This window comes from Miscanthus floridulus, chromosome 9, assembly GCF_019320115.1.
Source record: "Miscanthus floridulus cultivar M001 chromosome 9, ASM1932011v1, whole genome shotgun sequence".
NCBI lineage: Eukaryota > Viridiplantae > Streptophyta > Magnoliopsida > Poales > Poaceae > Miscanthus > Miscanthus floridulus.
In genome coordinates this window covers 107883350-107901726 of record NC_089588.1, presented here as the reverse complement: position 1 = coordinate 107901726, position 18377 = coordinate 107883350, and positions in this window count along the sequence as shown.

Below are 18377 nucleotides of genomic sequence, written 5' to 3'. Positions count from 1 at the left end.
ATTTGCAACATAAGTTAATAATTATTTTCTTGCCGATGTGGTTTATAGACAGATCTGGGAACTTAGCAAAGTTCTTCATGATAATGTGCTTTGTTGTGAAACTTGTTTATACAAAAGTTGTAGATAATTCATATATCTAGCTTCTATTAAAATTTGGTGTTATTTGGCCAAGTAGTTTAAGAGTTACAGCTGTTTAGAGTTGGGTTACAGAATTGATTGCTCTCTGTCTTGTTTAGACCAGTTTTTGTAAATGGGTATATTTGACTTAGTTAACTTGAGAATCATGCTAAGATTATTAAAGATGAATTGTAGAAAATTTCATAAGCTTTCCAGAATGTCTTGTTGCATGGCTATTGGATTTGTATAACTCTAGTTATGATCCAAACATGAAGCTGTTGTTCCTAGTCCAAAAATAGACATATGCTAGTTGTGGTTGTTTACTCCATGTGTTGCTAAGTGTGGCTTATGCCCCTGTTGATGGTCAAGTTATGATACTTGTGACCTTGTTAAACTTGTGCCATGCTTGATGTGCTTGCTCTCTATAGTTAGTGGTGTGAGGTTAGTTAAATAGCTATTGGTGTCTATGTCTTGCATAATCTTGTGTTTGTCTTGAATGCTTATGTGATGCATCTTGTGTTACAATTCATCACATTCATACACATGCATCTTGCATCTCATTTAGGTACGCTAGATGAACCACGTGAAGGACGGGATGTTGGAGCCGAACCCGGAGACGGTGCAAGCTAACTGAACTGACTTGTGTCGGATCCCAGGCAAGCCCCGGAGCATTCTAAGTCTCCTACTTTATAAAAGCAATTCTTTCTATATATGAGTTATATATTATTGCATTAAGTTGTAGGAGTTGATTGAAACCGTTGATGCATTTATTACTATCCTTACCTACCTTATTACCTTTTTACCCTGTTAGGTCGGGATCGAATAGCTGCTTAGCCTTGCTTAGACCGGTAGCGATCGGTGATTTCCGGTCACCTACATTTATAGGGGGTTACTGGAAGAATTTAGCTATGGAAAGAATGATATCTTGGAATTAACCATGTGTGATGGATAATTGGAGACCGGACGGAAAAAGTTGGAGGCAACCAGACAGGGTTCTGGGGTGCTGTTAGTTTCCGTCTGTGTCGATTAAGGACCGACCGTTGTTGGGCCTCGGGTCATGTTGAATGTATGCCTTACATTTAGCTAGCCGAATAAAGTACCTTTCGACCGCGAAGCTGGGAGATTATTCGGGCCGAGTAGATTGCCCGCAGCGTACAGTACCGGAGCAGGTGTGGTAGGACATGGGGGCGCGATGATAAGACCGAAAGGCAGTCGGTCGGCCCTCGAGTACATGTGGTTCTTGGCAAACTCGAGATTTTTCCTAGATAGTTGACTCGGTGACCGATACCTCACTTTAGCGGGTGAGTGAGGTTTGTGTAAGGAATAAATCACCAGCTGGTTAGGAATCGATTCGAATCGCCATCGCTCCTGGATAGTGAGCACTTGACTCGAGCTACGACATCGTAGTAATTATTATGGAACAATGATGGTTATCTGGATGGTATGGGATATGCTAAATCTAAATTGGTAACTGAATGTTATTGGTTAATCAAGTGATTGCTATAGTACAGGTGCTTACCTAGATGGATAGGTCCTAATAAAGATGATGCAAAGTACTTAAAATGGTTTATTCATGATAGCTTATGCTTTTCGTAAACAAGTCAGCTAGCCCACTAAAGAAAGCCATGCATAATCCTTGGTGTCGCTTTATTTTGGTTTAAGACGGGTAAGTCTGACTGAGTACATTCGAGTACTCAGGGTTTATCCCACCTTGTTGCAGGTGATGTTCTTGACCTGTTGATGATGGTGGCTAACTGCCGGTGGGCTCGATGATTCTATACTTACTTCTCATCTATATGCTTTTGTCGGATGATGTCACTTATGCTAGCAATATATTTGAAACTTATATTAATGTAATCATTTGAAAGCTATGTTGTTTTCACTAAGCGGTTTTGAAACTCAAACTGGTACTTTTATTTATGAACCCATTTGTAATATTATTTCCGCTGCAACCCTGTGTATGTGAGGTGTATTTGCTTAATCACGCGATCTTGGTTGTGATGTTGATTTACCGAGGTCCTTCGTGATACTCGGCGGACTACCAGGTTTGTATAAGTGAAAGTATGCGCGTGTCAACGTGTTAGCGGGGACAGCCATACTTGATCTTGTATAAATTGGGTGATTCTGTCACAGCGCCCCGGTCCCAGCGCCTCTCCTCCCCCGTAGGCGCCCCGCCCCTCCCCCTTCTTCTTCCCCGACGAGCGGCCGCTCCTCCCCTCCCCCTTCTTCACCCAGCCGGATCCGACCCTCCCTCTCCTAGATCCGACTGGTGGCTGCGGTGGTGGTGGTGGTGGTGGCCGGCGGTAGGGCGTGGTGGTGGCGGTGGCCCTCCCCTCCCCCTTCTTCTCCCCCACCGACGCCCCTCCCGTCTCCGTTCTTCTTCCCCGGTGGGTGCCCCTCCCCTCCCCCATCTTCACCCGGCCGGATCTGTCCCTCCCTCTCCCGGATCCGGTCGGTGGCTGTGGTGGTGGCCAGCGGCGGGGCGTGGTGGTGGCGGCGGGCCTCCCCTCTCCCTTCTTCTCCCCCGCTGGCGCCCCTACCCTCCCCCTTCTTCTTCCCCAGCGGGCGCCCCTCCCCTCCCCCTTCTTCACCCGGCCGGATCCGGCCCTCCCTCTCCCGAATCCGGCCAGTGGCTGTGGTGTTGCTGGTGGCCAGCGGCGGGGCATGGTGGGGGCATCGGCCCTTCCCTCCCCCTTCTTCTCCCCCGCCGGTGCCCCTCCCCTCCCCCTTCTTCTTCCCTGGCAGGCGCCCCTCCCCTTCCCCTTCTTCACCTGGCCGGATCCGGCCCTCCCTCTCCCGGATCTGGCCGGTGGCTGCGGTGGTGGTGGTGGTGGCCAGTGGTGGGGCGTGGTGGTGGCGTCGGCCCTCCCCTCCCCCTTCTTCTCCCCCACCGGCCCCCCTCCCCTGCCCCCTTCTTCTTCCTCGGCGGGCGTCCCTCCCCTCCCCCTTCTTCACCCAGCCGAATCAGACTGATTTCTCTATTGCGTGGTTGCAGGCTGTTATTGATGAGCCACGCAGGATGTTGGCTCCTGCTGTCCTGGGAAGCTGTTCTTGACTCCAATGAACGAACGGTTGTCAATTTCCTAGTTGTTGATTTTCTTTACTAGAACTGTGGATATTGTTTGCTGCTCTTGCTTTAGCTGATGGTGTCCTATCTATTTGCATTCTCTAAGCTTTGTAGAATATATTTGAACTGGAGATGCTCAGGTAAGAAGTAAGAAATACACTGCCCAATACCCATGAATCAAAATATTTTTGTTCTAGAATTGTTGCAATCACTTGCTCTTGTAAACCAGATTATGCAGATTGATATTAACTTTTAATCAGATGTATGCCAAGCTGCTAGCTATCTGTATGTGCAGATATTTTTTGTCTATTGAACTCCTAAAGTGAAAAATGACTAAACTTGCTAGAGATGGAACACAGAATTAACTAATCTAGGATTATCTATAAGTAGTCTTGGGCAATGATAGAGCTCTAAAAATTTTCTAGTAACTACTTGATAAAGGTGCAGTCGGCTTGTTGAGAAGTTGTCCAGCTTTTTATTTAGATGACTCTGATCTGCGATGATGTGAGGTCTTGCACTGCTTTCTTTTTTCCTTTCTCTCATGCAAATGACTGCTATGAATTAGCATCATATTTCATTCTTTGCTGGAATTGGACTGCCTAACTTTGTAGAGAATAGGTTGAATATCTTGCATATATCAACCTGATCAATCATTTTGATATGTGATATTTGCGGAGCTGAGATGATATGAAACCCCAGTCTCGTGCCGCGCTGCTCTCCCCTTCCCTAACTATGCCTTGTGACTTTTTTTGTTTTGTACTACTCTTGAGTGGCTGTGATGAATCAAGTTTCCATTAGAGAACTTCTGCACTTTAGCACCTTATGAGCTGGTACTTGGGATATTTTGTTCTGTTTGCTGCTTAACTAGGATGGCTTATACCAGTACAAGCAACCAGTTCTGTGGCCAGTTCAATTCCCATTAGAGAGAGAATTAAATTAAGTTCCAGGTGAAATTAAGTTACAGTTGTCATGCTGATAATGGATAAATCTGAGTCATTTCTCGAGTTCTTTTGCTCTTGTTCTTTTGCTCCAGGTGAAATATATGTAGTTCTTGTGCTTTTGACATACTGCTCTCTAATGGATCTGGAATGACCAATAGTTTCTTTTCTATTAGCTCAGTTCAATAGAGCTCTGTGATTTTTGCATTGCTATTTGTAGAAGAACATGACTTTTTTAATTCAATATATTAGCTAAGCTGACACCTATATCTGAGCTTGTTTTTGTGCTCCGATTGATGCTAAGAGTTAGGACTTGAATGTTTGTTCAGATTGGATCAGGTTTGGCTCCTCTTTCTTGTGTGACAATTTAACTGTCGCCACCTATACATGTGTGCATGACCAACTTTAGTGTTTGCTTGGTGTTCTATACTACTGTACAGTTTATTTTTAGAATTTGTTGCAATACAGTAGGGTATCGGGGACTTGGGTCTGTCAGTTAACCTTGTCCATGGGATAAGTATGTATGCAACTTGAGCCCCGGCTACTGTCAGTTAACCTTGTCCTACACTATATCATATAAGATCTTTAGCTTCTGAGCCCCGGCTACTGTGTCTTTGAGAAAAATTAGATATGCTAATTTGGGCTGCAACTAAGTGCTCTTATTATGATGCATACATCTATCTCCGAATTAAAATGATGAAAATCTTTGCTTTTCAGCCTGTGATAAAAATGACATCATGTAACTTGAGAGTATAGGCTAATGATCTTGCTCAGCTATTACCATAGTTACCATTAAAATTTGCTCAGCTATTACTATATATACCTTCACTCATTGGGACATGTTTGGTTTTAAGCAGGAGCAATTGCCAAGTGAGGACAGTAGGAAGGCTGACAGTGAGGCAACATATAGTCAATTGGATTTACACTTGCATATGTAGTGCAGTAGTTATCAGTAGTGAAATTCATGAACTGTTGAGATGAGATGGTAATGCTTTTGAATGTATTGATGCCGGACCATTTGGACATCATCTATATGTAGCCCAGATGCCATTAATGAATGTGCTAAACATTTGGATCTTTATATGTATGCTATCTATTATGTTGTGATGAAATTACAGTATAGATAGTCCATATTTAATATGTTGTTGCTACTGTTCTGTTTGTATATAATTATTGTATCCAATTTGCTGCATGGTTAAGGGTTTTTTCTGTCGGTAGTCTGTTATTTTTCTGTGCGTTAACCGAGACCGACACAACATTTAAATTTAATCTGGGCTAACGCAATTTTTCTATGCGTGTAACACCCACAGAAAAATCATTTTTCTGTCGGGCTTTTCTTTTTTTCTGTGAGGATCAACGCACACAACATTTAAATTTAATCTGGGCTAACGCAATTTTTCTGTGCGTGTAACACCCACAGAAAAAATTGTTTCTGACGACGAACACACAGAACAATTGAATTTTTCTGTCATTATATTTCTGTGGGTATTTTTCTGAGGATACACCGTCAGAAAAATATTCGCACACACAGAAAAATGCGAGATTCCAGTAGTGGGGGCTTAAGGGGCTCCCTTGTCTCGGCACTGGTAGGGGGGCTCGAGCTCCTCCTGGCTCACCGCTGGATCCACAGCTGCACCCATGAGTCTCAGTGGACAGGGTCTGGGCACATATCCTGCAACCTAGAAAAAAATTCTCAATCCGAGCCAGGGTGGAAATATTTATTTTAGCTATTTTCACTGTAGACTGCACAGACAGGTGCCTAGGCTTAGGTCCGGCCTAAAAATCAAGCCCGGCTTTCCTAATGGGACGGTCATGGACGGGATATTTTCGTCCCAAAACAATCGGACAGTTTTTCAGCCCGACACGAACTAGGTCCAGCCCACAAAATGCACTGGTCTATCTCAAAAAAACATCGGGTGTGGCAAGCGCTCCCGGCCCTTTCTGCTTCGTTAGGTTGCTCCTACTAGTGGCCCCTAGCGGCTAAGCCCGTGTTTAGTTCAAAAACTTTTCCCAAAAAGTGCTATAGCACCCATCACATCGAATCTTGCGATACGTGCATGGAGCATTAAATGTAGACGAAAAAAAACTAATTGCACAGTTTGGTTAGAAATTGCGAGACGAACGTTTTGAGCCTAATTAGTCCATGATTGAACACTAATTGCCAAATAAAAACGAAAGTGCTACAGTAACCCAAATTCCAAAATTTGCCCAACTAAACACGCGCTAATGGTTCAAGTGAGGTTGCAAAATGGAGCAAGATAAAACGAGTGTGGAGCACTGACAAAAAGCTCATTGAGCTGGTTCGCCGACACATTTCAAATTGCTCCGATTGAACCTGTTTTTCAAATCAAAACTAGTTGATTTTGGACTACTTTTAATTTCGTCTTGGCTCATTATGTTGGAATTAATAATGGGCTTGGCCTATTTTATTCAATTAAATCGAATAAATCCTAAGTCCCTATTAATTATTAAATGCTATTTGCATTATAGCTTTAGTCCCATACGAGATTTTGACTGAACGTCAACTCAACTTATATGGGTAGACTATATGTGACAATATTGAGAAGTTGAGAGAATATGAGAGTGTGCCACGCACACGCGCCACCGCCGTGGCGAGGTGAGTCGTGCCGTCCCTTTTTCTAACTCTCGTTTCGTTTTTCTTCTGTATCCTTTTTCATCTTTCCGAGTAAGGTAGTGTTTAGTTGGCGAAATTTTTTGGGAAATGGTACTGTAGCACTTTCGTTGTTATTTGGCAATTAGTATCCAATCATAGTCTAATTAGGCTTAAAAGATTCGTCTCGTGAATTTCGTCTAAACTGTGTAATTAATTTTATTTTTTATTTATATTTAATGCTTCATGCATGCGTCCAAAGATTCGATGTGACAGAAAATCTTGAAAAATTTTGCAAAATTTTGGGAACTAAACAGGCCATAAGACACCCACGCCCCCACGCCTCTGTCCCTTTTGTTTACTACTCCCTTCGTTCGTATATCAGAGGCGTATTGGTTTAAAATAAAGTTTTCTGGTATCACAGGCGTCTAAGGATGAGCATGCATGCAAATTTTCCGGATGAATTAAGGGGCTATTTGGCCGGGCTCTCGCCGGATCCGGCCTACTGTAGACGCACTGTACCTGTACTTTAGCACGCGAGAGCCGGAGCCCAAGAAGCCAGAGAAAACTGGCTCTGACTGCCCCGCTTGTGTCAGCGAGAGAGAAAGGGGGAGAGAGGAAAATGGATTCGGTAAACAGTTTCCTACAGTAGTGATACAGTATTGTAGTCAGGTGGAACCGGAGCAGGCGAACCTGTACCAAACGGGCCCTAGCTCACGCGTGCATGCAGTCCGTTTACTCGCATGCAAGTCATTTACTTCTCTTTCCAGCCGCTGGAGTGGTGGAGCGCGCGCAGTGCATCGCGGGAATCCTGGCATGCAGAGGGTCGCGGACGGTTGGGATGCACCATCCATGATTTGCACAGGAGTAAATTAAGATTCCTTGGTCTTGGTGAAAATTTATTAGACGCCTCTGATATGCAAATGGAGGGAGTACCACAGATGGACTCCCAGTCATGGGTCGGCGTGGCCTGCAAACGGGAACGAGTTTTGATTTTGTCCAGTGGCTGATGCACAATACGGGATAAGGGAGGCTAAAACAATGGAGATGTTGATTTGCATGAAGATTTAATGGTAAAATCAAGCTTTTACTACAGTGATTAGTGGTGAAATCAAGCCATTAGGGGGGCTGGAGCCCCCTAGCCCCCCCTTTGGATCCGCCCCTGATTTTGTCCAAATCTGACCTGGTGCCATCTTTATGCCCATGCATGGGTACCCACAAGCTAACATATGCATGGGGATGGTATGGGCATGCATGCAAAAATGTATGTGTCGGGGACCAATACTGGGGTTCCCGAAGAGGATGAGCTAATAGTCATCAACATTGATTCATCCGAGCAGTCTAGAGCGCGACTACAGCTCCAACCGACCCCCAGATGCGCGGGCTTCGCCTCACCCGACCTCTCGGGGCGGGCTCCGCCTCGCCCAATCTCTTGGGTGTGGGCTCCGTCTCGCCCAATCACAAGGCCGCGGCCTCCGCCTCACCCGACACCTTGGGGGCGGGCTCCATCTCACCCAACCCCAAGGATGTTGGCTCCGTCTCGCCCGACCCCTCGGGTGCGGGCTCCGTCTCCCCCAACCCCAAGGACGCGGGCTCTGTCTCGCCCGACCTCGAGGCCGCGGGCTCCATCTCGCCCGACATCGAGGTCGCGGGCTCCGTCTCACCCAACCCCTTGGGTTCGTGCTCCGTCTCGCCCGACCCCAAGGCCGCAAGCTCCGTCTTGTCCGACTAGGACCCATACCACCGCCAACCACTAAAGAACGAAGCGTATGGGTCTGGTTAAAAACTCTGACACCGGGGAAGGGACTGGCACGCCTTGATGTAACTCGTGGCCATGATGGGCCAGACCTGAGGGTTCACATCAAGAACAACGTTGGGCATGCTGGTGCTGTTCTGCCTAAGCATCGTACGAAAGCTGACAGGCGTGTCAGTTCATCACGACGTCCGCTGGGACGGAATGGAACGCCATGACCTGCAGACGACTCCTGTGCATGGCGTCAGTGACGAACAAGGCTGTGACATGGAGCCGTCCCTGTTGATGTCTACAGGATCGTGTGGGACCCATAAAAAGGAGAAGGACCCAGCGATCCTGGAAGTCTTCTTGTCTCTCTCGTTCTTATCCTTTTCCTTCGTTGTAACATGCGCTTTCCCTTGGCCTATAAAAGGCAAAGCGAGGCACCCCATGAAGGGGATCGACCCATCAAAATCCGATCTAGATCCATACAAGAGCACGACACGAACACACAGCTGAGCAGCGATCGAGCTCTCAGCACCCACTCACTCCTTCTATTAGAGACTTGGAATCCTTTCCCTCTCTCACCCGTTTGTAACCTCTACTGCAAACCAAGTGCCGGTAACACGAGCAGCAGCAAACTAGATGTAGAGACATTCTGCCCGAACCAATATAAACTCTTGTGTCCTCCGAGCACACCATGTGAGCCAGACACGCAAATACAAATTTACTCGTCGGTGGTCCAAAAACATCGACAATTGGCGCACTAGGTAGGGGCCTTTTGCGCGTCTCGACGTCCACACCAGGTCTCAGTTGGCTAGTCATGGCGTAAGCTGGGTCTCGAACGCGCACGTGCGCTTTGGAAACCTGGACTTCATCGTCACGACAGAGGGAGAGTTGGCGTAGGCTCCCGCCGCTGTCCAACCTCTCCACTCTGCTGGCCTCGACGCGATCACTGAGGCGCTTGAGGAGCTACAGCTGCACGCACCGGAGGCCCGCGCCCCCGAGAGCGACTAGCTACTTGGCTTTGATTTTGGGAGGCTAGAGCGCCAGCTCGGCGCTGTCCTAGGACCCCGACCGTCCCGGGAGGACCTAGGCCGCCTCACCTTCTCGTTCACCAATGTCATGACACAGCTTGTCGGAGGAGAGCTGCTCTCCCTGGAATACCTCATCCGGAGCGCTTTGACAGCGCTACCATTCGATCTACACAACGCTGCAGAGACCGTTGGCCACCATGTGGTGCAACACACGCCCTATCCCTTGTGAAAGACAAGTTCGTGGGGATCACCGAATGTGTCGATGATCCTTGCAGGAGAATCAGAGTCGCCCTCCAACTCTGACTCCAGCAGGGGGAGCCATCACCCCTCTCATGAATGTTTCATGGCAGGTACCCCCGAGGGACATATCAAAAGCATCCACAAGGGAGAGGTTACCCAACGAACGATTTCGACGATGAGGTCAAGGGGGATGTAGGGGGCCCGCCTCGCCTGCGGGTTAGATTAGTTGAAGGCCTGGCACCAAGAGCTCGAGGAAGCATGACTCCAGCTCGAGCAGGAAACACGCGAAGCTCGAGTGAGAGATCATGCGCCATGGAGATGGTGGCATGCGCGTGTCGTGGCCTACGACGTGAACTAGAGGATCATCGAGGATGACGAAGCCCTCCCACACTTCACCTGGGCAAGACAGAACATCGCTGCTGTGGTGGCCTTGTTCCGAGGGCTTCTAGGGCCCACGACACCTGAGGATTGTCAGGCCCATCGTGAGATTCGCACGCTACTCGAGCGTGCGGCGGCGCAGCAGGCCGAGAGCTCGCTGTCCTGATGACGTAAGCTCAACGCCAGCCAGTGCACCCCCTCAGAGTGACCCAATAGGGACATGTCGATCCACCAAGCACAACAAGGCAGCAGGCCGCGCACGTAGTCCCGGTGCATGAGCCTCTCGGCCTCCACCATGATGCGCGCGACACCCTCGACGCCCGTAGGCATACCCACGGCGATGTGAGGGAGGAGGATAGCCGCGGCTACCACCCTTATCATGGCGGACGCTACGACAGCGGTGAGGACCGAAGCCTGAGCCCCGACTTGCTGGGACCTTAGGTTTTTGGCCAACACATCCTCAATGCCGCCTTCCCACCACGGTACCGACCGCCGACCAACAACCCATAATACTCTGGGGAAACGAACCCTGGACTATGGCTCGAGCATTATCGGCTTGCTTACCAAGCTGGTGGAGCGGATAATGATGATTTCATTATCCACAACCTTCCATTGTTCCCAGGTGATTCGGCGCGAATGTGGTTGGAACACCTTCCACCCAACAGAATCCATAGTTGGGCGGACCTGAAAGAGATCTTCGTGGAAAACTTCCAGGGCACATATGAGCGTCCTGGGAACCCATGGGATCTCAAAAAATGCCGACAAAAGTCTAGGGAAACCCTTCATGGGTACATCTGGCGCTTCTCCCGGCAGTGCAACGAGCTGCCCAACGTCGCCAACATCGTCGTCATAGGGGCTTTGCTGTCAGGGGCCACCTACGAGCCCCTGGTTCACAAGCTGGGACGTAAGGGCCCGTGAACCACCAATGAGCTCCTCGACGTCGCCACCAGCCATGGCTCAGCCAAGGAGGCGATCGGGGCAATTTTTGACCGCCCAAAGGCAAGGCAAAGTGGGACGAGGACGCCAGCGAAGGCGCCTCCAACCGTCCCAACAAGAAGAAAAACAAGCAGCGACGCAAGGGCTCGCTTGTGGTCGCCGCCGACCGTAAGGGGGGGTCAAAAGCCCACCGAGGGCACCCCAGACCACTTCAAGAAGCTGCTCGAAGGACTATGTCCGAACCATGCTTTCCCTATCAAGCACCTATACAAGGACTATGTCCTCATGAAGCGATTTTTGTTTAGAGGCTCCAACAAGGGGGAGCATAGGAGGGACCCGAAGCCGACCGCAGACGACACCGAGGGGAAGGACGGCAACTTTTCGACACTAGATGGCTGCCTCATGATCTTCGAAGGGTAGGTGGCCTACGACTCCAAGCGCCGCCAGAAGCTTGCACGCTGTGAGGTCTATATGGCCGAGTCGGCCACACCTACCTTCCTCTGATGGTCAGAGTCCGCCATAACCTTTGATCGGACTGACCATTCGGAAAAGCGTCCCACAGCTGGGAAGATATCCGGTCATAGTCGACCCGATCATCGGCACAAAGCGGCTCACTAAGGTACTGATGGATGGGGCAGCGGCCTCAACATCATGTATGTTGAAACGCTCGACGCCATGGGCATCGATCAAGCGCGCATCTAGCCGATCGGGGCACCTTTCCACGGCATCATGCCAGGAAAGTAGGCCATGCCACATGGGCAGATCAACTTGCCCATCACCTTCAGGGATCCGACCAATTACAGGATGGAGACCCTTACCTTCGAGGTGGCCGGGTTCCACAGAACCTACCATGCCATCCTGGGACGTCCATGGTACGTGAAGTTCATGGCCGTCCCCAACTACACCTATCTGAAGTTGAAGATGATGAGTCCATGCAGGGTCATCACCATCGGCACCTCCTTCCAGCGCGCCTTTGAGGTCGAGTGCTGCGAACACACCACAGCAATTGTCGCCTCCAAAGAGCTTGTGGCCATCAGGGAGGAGATCGTCGAAGGAGCACCCGACCACAAGCGGTCGGCCATGTCTTTCGAGCCTATGGAGGGCGCCAAGGAGGTCCTCATAGACCCCAGCGACCCTGAGGGCAAAGTGGTGCGCATTGGCACCACGCTTTCCTCCAAATAGGAAAGCGCGCTCGTCGACTTCCTTGCGTGGAGACCCTAGGACATGCCAGGCATTCCAAGAGAAGTCACCGAGCATGCCTTGAAGATCAGGCCAGGCTCCAAGCCAGTGAAGCAGCGCCTGTGTCGCTTCAACGAGGAGAAACGCAGGGCGATCAGCGAAAGATTGCAAAGCTTTTGGTGGTTGGGTTCATCAAGAAAGTATAGCACCCTGAGTGGTTAGCCAATCCCGTTCTTGTACGAAAGAAGAGTGGGAAATAGAGAATGTGTGTTGACTACATGGGTCTCAACAAAGCGTGTCCAAAGGATCCGTTTCCTTTGCCACACATAGACCAAGTAGTCGACTCGACCTCAGGGTGTGAAACCCTTTGCTTCCTTGATGCGTACTCTGGGTACCATCAAATCACGATGAAAGAGTCCGACCAGCCCACGACATCTTTCATCACCCCATTCGAATCATACTACTACGTCATAATGCCATTTGGTCCAAAGAACATGGGGCGACGTACCAACGTTGCATGCTCAAGTGTTTCGAGGATCTCATCGGAAGGACCGTTGAGGCCTACATGGATGACATCATGGTCAAGTCCAAATGGGCTGACCAGGTCATAGCCGACCTAGAGCAAACCTTCACAAAACTCGGAGCGAATGGCATCAAGCTCAACCCCAAGAAGTGCATTTTCGGAGTCCCAAGGGGTATGCTACTGGGTTTTATTGTCTCTGAGCATGGCATCGAAGCCAACCCAGAGAAGATCTCGGCCACCACGAGGATGGGCCCGATTCAGAACATAGAGGGGGTACAGCTAGTTTCAGGGTGCCTCACCGCGCTCAGCCGCTTTATCCTGTGCCTCGATGAACAAGGTCTCCCCCTCTATCGGCTCCTAAAGAAGGCCGACCATTTTGAATGGATGCCCGAGGCCTAGGAGGCACTCGACATGGTCAAGCAGCTTCTAATGAAGGCACCAATCCTAGTCCCTCCGATCGACGGGGAACCACTTCTGCTCTACATCGCAGCCACCACACAAGTGGTCAGCGCCGCCCTAGTGGTAGAGCGAGAAGAAGAGGGACATGCCCTCAAAGTATAGTGTCCCATGTACTTCATTAGCGAGGTCTTGTCCGATTCTAAGACCCGCTACCCCCAAATCTAGAAACTCCTGTACGCCATCCTTATCGCTAAGAGGAAGTTGCGTCACTCCTTCGAGTCACATTCAGTGAGGGGCGTGATGTCCTTCCCTCTCGGCGAGGTCATCCAAAACCGGGATGCCATAGGAAGAATCATGAAGTGGGCACTCGAGCTGATGGGTCAAGGCATTTCATATGCCCCTCGGACGGCCATCAAGTCCCAAGTGCTGGCTGATTTCGTTACAAAGTGGACCGAGGTCCAAATGCCATCGGCACTCGTCAACGAAGAGTACTAGATGATGTACTTCGATGGATCGCTGATGAAGAAAGGCACTAGTGTGGGGCTGGTCTTTGTTTCGCCCTTCGAGGTACGCATGAGGTACATGGTTCGCATCCATTTCCCCTCCTCCGACAATGTGGCCGAGTATGAGGCACTCATCAATGACCTACGCATCGCCATCGAGTTGGGTATCCGATGGCTCAATGTCCAGGGCGACTCCCAGCTGGTCATCAACCAAGTCATGAAGGAATCAAGCTACCACAATGCCAAGATGGCTGCGTATTGCCGAGAAGTCCGCCAGCTGGTGGACAAGTTCGACGGTCTCGAGCTCAATAACATTCTAAGGCATCTCAACGAGGTGACCGATGCGCTGGCAAAAACGGCATTCGGCCGAGAACCGGTGCCGATAGGCTTCTTCACCAGCGATTTGTACAGGCCCTTTGTCAGCTACGAGGAGCCAGAACAAGCTAGTGATGGGTCGCCTGTCTTGGGCTCGGGAGCTAACCAGCCGTCGGCTCCATCAACCCCAAAGTCATGGAGCTTGAGGAGGATCCAGCGATAGAGCCCGACCCTCTAGCTGACTAGAGGACGCCTTACCTCGACTACCTCCTCCGTGAGGCGCTACCGATGGACAAAACGGAGGCTCAGTGGCTTGCGTGTCACGCCAAGTCCTTTGTCCTTATTAAGGGCGAGCTCTACAGGTGAAGCCACACCAGGATCCTACAGCACTGCATCCCCATCAAACAAGAGAAGTGATTGCTAAGTGATATCCATGGTGGGGTCTACGGTCACCATACCATGCCTAGAACCCTGGTCAGAAACGCGTTCCGACAAGGCTTCTACTGGCCGACCGTAGTAGCCGATGCTGAACAGATTGTGCGCACCTACGAAGGGTTTCAATACTACGCTTGGTAGACCCACCTACCGGCCCAAGCACTTCAAACGATCCCCATCACATGGCCATTCATGGTCTAGGGGCTTGATCTGGTTGGACCTCTCAAGAGGGCACCCAGGGGCTCTACGCACTTGCTTGTCACTGTAGACAAGTTTACAAAGTGGATAGAGGCTAGACCGATCTCCGTGATCAAGTCTGAGCAAGCCATGTAGTTCTTCCTTATCATCGTCCATCGCTTTGGAGTCTCAAACTCCATTATCACGGACAACGGTGCTCAGTTCAATGGAAAGAAGTTCCTCCAATTCTGCGATGAATACCACATCCACGTCGATTGGGCCACCGTGGTGCACCCCGGCAAGAATGGGCAAGTCGAGCACGTGAACGGGCCTTAAGCCTAGGATTTTCAACCGGTTGGACAAGTTTGGTGGACGATGGGTCGCGGAGCTTCCCGCGGTGCTTTGGAGTCTGAGGACAACCCCTAGCCGGGCCACCGGCTACACGCCATTCTTCATGGTCTATGGTTTCGATGCTATCCTCCCGACCGACCTCAACTATGGAGCGCCAAGGGTCAGGGCATACGATGAACAAGGAGCCAAGGCATCCCTCAAGGATGCCATGGACTAGCTAGATGAAGCGCACGACGTTGCCCTCCTCTGCTCGGCCAAGTACCAGCAAATGTTACATCGGTAGCACAGCCGTCGAGTGTGGGGTCGGGCATTTAACGTCGGGGACCTAGTGCTCCACCTTATCCAGAGCAACAAGAACCGCCACAAGCTCTCTCTGCCATGAGAGGGACCATACATCATCACGGAGGTGTTCTGACCAGGCACCTACAAGCTCAGGACCATCGACGGTGAAGTCTTCGTCAACGCTTGGAACATCGAACAGCTATGTCGCTTTTACCCTTAATTTACGCACACTTTCCCTTATTAGTTTCGCTATCAACTCCTCGATCTTTAGTGACACCCGACCCCAGTAGCGGCAGGGGTCGGGCCTCACTCGGGACTGATAAGAGCATATCTATCCGGTGGACATTCTCTATGCCCGACCCCTTCTTACGTTAATACCTAGGAGCGAGGGTCACGGGAAAAAATGCTGAGTAAAACTGGTCGGACTGCAGGAAACCTACGCCCTAGTGGTTACGACATTGTTGCTCACCAGCATGATCAAAGTTTTTTCCTGCACCCTGAGCTTCTTAAGCTTTAACTACAGAAAGAGTCAGAATGCATTTAAGAGTATATCCACCTGACAAACTTTCTCCGTGCCCGACCCCCTCATGTTAAGACCTAGAAGCAAGAGTTGCAGAAACTAACGCTGAGTAAACCTGGTCAGATTGCAAGAAACCTACGCCCCAGCAGCTATGGCATTTTTGCTCACCAGCGTGATCAAAGTTTGTTCACCCGTACCCCGAGCTTTATAGCCTTAACAACAGAAAAGGGTCAAAATGCATTAACCTTTTTATACAAAAGGGGGAGAAGGGCTAAAAATATGTTTGGCCATAATAAAATTTAAGAGCTTGTTCACTTGTTACGAGTTCGTCGCCTGGCTTATCTGCCTTACTAAATTCTTGGGGGGATGATCTCATCCTCTATCTCCACAGGAAAGTGCTATGCTAGTAGGTCACCCAAGTCGATTGGGCTCGGGCCGCTGCCAAGAGACGAGTAAGGAGCAATACGATGCCCCATGTGGGTTATGACGACTCTGTCATGAACAACGGACCCGGATTCCACTCGGACATATCTGGTAAGAGCTTCCCGAACCTATCACTCGAGCCATCAAGGTACGTCCTATGCCAGCAGGTCACCCAAGCTGATCGAATGGCTTGGGTCGCTGCCGAGAAATGGATCACCCTTAATTTACGCATGTTTTTCTCTTATTAGTTTCGCTATTGACTCCACGATCTTTAAGTGACGTCTGACCCCAGCAACCGCAAGGGGTCAGGTCTCACTCGGGGGCTGGTAATAGTGTGTCTATTCTTTAGACATTCTCTATGCCTGACCCTTTATCACGGTAAAAAAACATAAAGGCAAGGTTTGCGGAAATAAACGCTGAGTAAAATAGGTCGGACCGCAAGAAACCTATGCCCCAGTGGCTATGGAGTATTTGCTCACCAGCGTGTTCAAAGTTTGTTGCTTGCACCCTGAGCTTTGGCCTTCGCCTTCCCAGGAAGGGTTTGGAGGAGCCTACTGGCAGAATGTCCATTGAGGAGAGGCCAGCAGGTCACCCAAGTCGATCGAATGGCTCGGGCCGCTGCCGAGAGATGGGTAAGGAGCAGCAGGATGCCCCATACGGGTTAGGCCGACTCCATCACGAACAATGGACCTAGATTCCACTTGAACATATCCGGTAAGAGCTCCCCAAACCCTCACTCGAGCCATCGAGGTAACTTTACCAACCCCCACTTTACTTTCCCAGTGCATGAGGATTCATTCATCCATTCTCATACATCCAAGCATCGCATATGCAATTGTTGCATCACAATGCTTCGCATGGCATCACAAAGCGGTAGTCGTCTCATTCGATATGAGCGGCAACCGACCGAGGTTCGAAGGCCAGCCCATAGTGGGCTTGAGGCCACCTCGTGTCAAGCAGAGCTAGGGGAGAAAATGCAGCTGAGCCCCAACGGCCTTCGCCCGACTCGCTCAGAAGCGAATAGGGTCATCTCAACCATCTCATTCGATCCTAACCTTAAGCCATGCCCATAGAATCTCCATCGAGGGGAGGCCAATGGGCCACCTGAGTCAGTCTTTGGAACGACTTGGGCATCTACCGAGAGGCGGGTTAAGGAGCAGTGGAATGCCACATGAGGGCTATGCCGACCCCGTCATGAACGATGGACCCGGATTCCACTCGGATATGCCCGTTAGCGAGCTCACCGAGCGTGACACTCGAGCCATTGTGGCAAGTGTCATTAGCTCAACCCCTCCAGTTGTGGAAACCAAGGATGGGGTGATGCATAAAACTCGACCAACCCCTATCGAGCCCAACGGGGCTCGGGGGCTCGAGCCTCCTGACCCCGACTCAGGAATCTGACTGGCCGGGGTTCAAAGGCCGGCCCGTGAAGGGCTCGAGTCCACCTCGCGTTGAACAGAGCCAGAGGAGAAAACGCAGATGAACCCCGGTGGCCTTCGCTCGACCCGCTCAAAAGTGGATAGGGTCATCTCGACCTTCTTGTTTTGATCCTAACCTCGAGCCATGCCCATAGAATCTCCAACGAGCCAGCGGGCCGCCTAAATCGGTCTCTAGAATGACTCAGGCATCTGCCGGGAGCGGGTTAAGGAGTAGTGGAATGCCACATGAGGGCTATGCCGACCCTGTTACGAACGATGGACCTAGATTCCACTCAGACATGCCCGTTAGCGAGCTCATCGAGCACGTCACTCGAGCCATTGAGACAAGTGACATTAGCTCAACCCCTCCGGTTAAGAAAACTGCGGATGGGGTGACGATCACAAATATGAGCCGACCCTCGACCGGACCCCCGCTATGTGCGGGGGCTCGAGGAAAGTTGTACTCGCAAGAGACCAAACGCGTGGTCATAGAACGATGGCTCAGATCCTAGGGAGGGGATATGTACAAAAACTAAGAATAATGTCTCTAAAACAAGAGACACTTTCTCCTACTAGTTTCGTTATCGTCTCCTTGATCTTTAGTGAAACCCGACCCCGGCAATGGCAAGGGGTCGGGTCTCACTCGGGGGCTGATAAGGGTATAAATATACCCTTTCTAAAATAGTCACCATGCCCGACCCTTTCTCATGTTAAAAAACTAGAGGCAAGGTTTTGCAGAAACGAATGCCAAGAAAAACTGTTCGAACTGCAAGAAACCTACGCCCCAGCGGCTACA